This window comes from Dipodomys spectabilis, unplaced genomic scaffold, assembly GCF_019054845.1.
Source record: "Dipodomys spectabilis isolate Male_0828 unplaced genomic scaffold, ASM1905484v1 ptg000153l, whole genome shotgun sequence".
In the NCBI taxonomy this organism is placed as follows: domain Eukaryota; kingdom Metazoa; phylum Chordata; class Mammalia; order Rodentia; family Heteromyidae; genus Dipodomys; species Dipodomys spectabilis.
In genome coordinates this window covers 666,743-671,282 of record NW_024870830.1, presented here as the reverse complement: position 1 = coordinate 671,282, position 4,540 = coordinate 666,743, and the positions used below count along the sequence as shown (strand labels likewise).

General features: G+C 33.0%; 1 non-coding gene across 1 annotated transcript; it reads right to left on the bottom strand.

The window, feature by feature from the left end:
- Positions 1-3,416: 3,416 nt before the first annotated feature.
- Positions 3,417-3,522, bottom strand: LOC122118481. The gene has a single exon (XR_006149376.1). It is a non-coding gene; the product is annotated as a U6 spliceosomal RNA (small nuclear RNA).
- Between the last annotated feature and the right edge of the window lie 1,018 nt (positions 3,523-4,540).

Here is a 4,540-nt window from a genome sequence, read left to right as displayed (position 1 = left end):
TGTGTGTTGTTTTACAAAGATCAAAAGACAATATTTTTCTTGATTTGAATACATCTTTCAGGTTATTGTAAGTTGTGGCTAATGGGAGAAGTCTCTTGCTATTTTAAGTATGAAACAGAAAAATATATTTGTGCATGCACCACAGTTGCTTTATTAGTCTGTACTTGAACACTTAACTTTGATTTTTATCTTGGCTGTTGTTGTCAATAATGTGAATAATAATGAACTACAGATATATTTATCAGTTACCCATAGAGAAATAATCACATGATCGGTGGATCAGATGATATTTCAAGTTTGCATTTCTTAGAAAACTGCATATTACTTTCTACAATGAGAATCCTAACCTGTATTTTGACAGAGTGTAGAAAATTTCCTTTTTTTCTACACTCTCACCAACGTTATTACCTTCTGAGTTTTAGAAAGGGCAGATTTTTACTATGTGTAGTACCGTAAACTGGCCTTAAACTCAAATCCCCTTACTCCAATCTCTCAAATGCTTGGAATTACAAGTCTTTACCACCACACCAGGTTCCTCTAATTTTTTAATGAGTATAATAGTTATGAAGTAGTATCATATTAATTTTGAATTGCATTTCTCTAATGACTTCTGTTCAGAAAGCATAAAGCCAGCATAGAAGTGTTATTAAACATAATTTTGTAAAGCCACTGATGATTTTCAGGCTATTGGAAAACATGTCTATTCAGAACTTTTGTCCATTTTTAATCATTTCTTGTTAATCTCATCTTTAATCTCTCTATACAAAATCAATAATTCAAGGTTGTAGAAAGAAAAAAATTAAGCAATTAGTATAATTTTTCATTTTTCAATAACATGATATTGCTTAAATCATTTTCTGTTGACACTTGAGACTATATATCTCAATTTAGTTAGACTTTTTATAAGACTACATGTATTTTATTTATTTTATGATTGTTCTTCCAAAGCCTGCATGTCTAATTTCCCTTAGATTCTTTCAGTCTCATGTAGTTCAGATTTCAAAAAATTGAAGAATAAATGTAAAGAAGGAAACAAAAAACTAGTTTCTCTCATTTGATATTGCCTCTACAAGGATGAGGAAAGAGTTCATCCTCCTAAGGACCTATGATATAATATCAAAAAGAGAATTCATTCTTCTAGGTATTCCCCATTTTTGCAATGTAACTTAAATGACGTAAAACACAATGTACTGCTCAGATATTTTTACGTTTTATCAGTTTTGCACATTTTCATATGGTCTTCACCTCAGTCTACAACAGTCCTTCATTATTCTGTCCCTGATATTTTTACACTACCAAGACATAAGATAACCAGTTTGATTTATAGCATGAGAAGTTATCCAACTGGCTTCCTTGGGAACAGAGCATGGTCAATAGATATCATTACTTCTGTTTGCTCACTACCTGTAATGGTATTTAAAAAACTGCTGGCTAAACTCAAAGCTCATTCATAGAAGTTTATGTTAAGTATTTCACAAGTTTTATTTCTCTCAGTTCTTAAGATAACATTTGCTATAATGCTAATGTTATTATCATTTTAGTGTTGGGAAAAATTGTAATTAAAGGTACTAAGTGCATGGTCCAAAGACATACAGATTAAAGGTACTAAGTGCATGGTCCAAAGACATACAGTGAGCAAGGAAATAAGTTAATGTTTCCAAAAGTCTTTCAGGAATACAATAAAGGTAGGTAAAATCTCCATTCTCTTACACTCTCAATTCAATATTTATGTTGTCCAAGAAAAAATAGCATAACAATTACTGCCCATGGTGATCGTTTTCTGTTACAGTTTATGTTCAACACAGACTATGTTGGTGACATTGGGTTATCCTGCACAGAGCTGAGCTTATAAATTGAGGTCCAAAGATAGTCAACTTTCTTCTGTCAAACAGCTCCAATAGCCTTTTTAAAAAAGAACTAAAATTTTAAATAGCTTCACTTACTGTCTTTTAAGAACCCCAAAAAGAAATAAATACACATATATTCACTCCAAAATGCTTTAAAAGTAGGAGATAATAACCCCCCCCCCAGAAGTAAATTTTCTCCTACTTTTAAAATTATTCTGAAAGCCTTGTGTTGGCTGGTAACACCTGTAATCCTATCTACTGTAGACATCTACTCAGTAGCCTGATATCTATGGATAACAGGTGGAAGGCAATCAGGGCAAAATAAATTCATGAAATTATTTTTCAAAACTTATAATGAACTAGCAAAAGAGCCAGGAATGGAGATGTAGCTCATATAGTGCTCACCAATCTAGAGAGAAAAGGCCTAGCAACACCTTGAAGCACTGATTTCAAACTCTGAGCATGCTAATACACAAGCATGGGTGTGTGTGCAAGTGTGGGTGTGCACGCACACACCTACACCCAAACCCACACATGTATTCAAAATAACATCAAGTCAGTGTTCTGCATTAATTTCTTTGTTAATGATATTATATCAGTAAAATAGAGGAAATAACCCTTCCATCTCGGAAAATTTTATACGTTTTATACTGTACAGAGGGGTCATATTTACATGAGCAAATAATGAGTACAATTACTAACAAGCATTGTTACCTCCTCCTTTATTTTCCCCCCATCATGCCTGCCCTCCCACCTCCACATAAACACTCCCCTCCCCCTCCCCCTGCATAAATTGTAAAGTTCATTTTTCAACAGAATGTCTTGTGCATATCATTGTTACAATGGGTCAACCTGTATCCCTATTTAAGCATTTTTTATTTCCCTTCTCCTCCCCAAATTAGAGAAACATATACATAGGATGTAGGGGCACCAACTTCAAATATTGTGAAAACAGGGGTTGTAGTGTGGGAGAGGAACATACAAAGAAACAAAAAATATCCCATTGCACATTATAAGTAAGTTAGAAACAATAGAAAGAAAGATAAAACCACTTGTGTCCCTATCCTGGGATTCATTTCCCTTAATATCATATTATCTGGTCATATGCACATAGCTTTTGACCTTTTCTGATTATCCCAGACATATATTAGTTATTGAAACTAATGGAAACCATGGGACCTATGTTTCTTTGGATTTAGCTTATTTCACTTAATGAATTTTTTCCTAAGTCTTTCCAATTCCTAACAAATTAGGGGATGATATTGTTTCTGATGGAGGCATAGAATTCCATTGTGTATATATACCACATTTCCTTCATCCATTCATCTATTGAGGGCCATCGGGGTGGGCTCCGTATCTTAGCTATTGTAAATAATGCTGCAGGAAACATAGTTGTGCTGGTAGTTTTAGTATGGTCTTGTTTGTGATCATTTGGGTAAATCCCCAAAAGTGGGATTGCTGGGTCATAGAGGATATTTTTATGGAGTCTTTTTGAGGACCCTCCATACTTTCCAAAGTTTACACTCCCACCAAGAATGCAGTAGGGTTCCCTTGCGGCCATATCCTCTACAGCATCTGGAGCACTTCACGAATTTGCATGTCAACCTTCTGCAGGACCATGGTAATCTTCTCTGTAATGTTCCAATTTTATTTTATGTGCTGCAGAATTGAGCACAAAACATTTTTTATATATAAAGTGCAACTGATTTTCTTAAACTAGATAATTCATAAAAGTAAGTTCAAAGGAATTTTCATGAAGTTTTAGAACCATGTATGTCTTACATAAGCACACATTTGAGAATAAAGTCAAGATTGACATGTCAAAAATGAAATAATTCCAGATAATTGCTGTTTGAGATGTGTGGGAGGAGGAATTCAATTATTCTATATAAGGCACTTGTCATAATGAACACTGAAGCAATTGTTAAGGTTTGTTAAAAGTTTTAATGTTTTAAATGTATTTAAATTTGAGAATTTGCTCATATATGCCAAAATTAGGACGGTTTGGCAGGTCATAAGACTTTTCTATAAAGTATTTAAGACTTATGGTAGCAGATATATGCTACTGAGTATGTTCATTTCAGAGTTTATAGAAACATTACTAATGAGAAGTTGCAAAGTTTTTGTGTAAAGAAGCAGAGTGAAGAGTTAAGACTTTGTAAACTACACAGTTTCTGTTAAAACTTTAGGGCTTCCTTACATTACTTTATAAGTTAGTGAGGAACAAATGATGATATAAGCCATATAATAAAGATAGATGAGATGATTCATAAAAAGTAATCTTAGTGGACAAATTTAAAGACTATTCATAGCCTATAAAACTCTTGTTCAACATCAAAACCTTAGCCAGTGTTAAATGTACAGGAATATGAGAAAATAGAAAAATCTAATTTGTAGTACACTTCAAATACTTAAAACACTGGTAATTGTTTTTTATTTAATTAATTAATAATATTTAATTACTGGTTTTCTTATTTGTAGCATTGTTTCCCTTGTTGTAATATAACACAACTTTTTGTAAGTCAACATCAAGGGGTACTTTGAGAAGGTTACTGGGATGGCCAAGCCTTTTTTTCATAGTTCCTCGTGAATTTACAAAGAGGAAAATAAGAACAAAATATTTATTAAAAAAATTATCAAGTACAGTCTGAATCAGGAGGGATGATAAATGTCCACACCTAAAATTTTAGCCC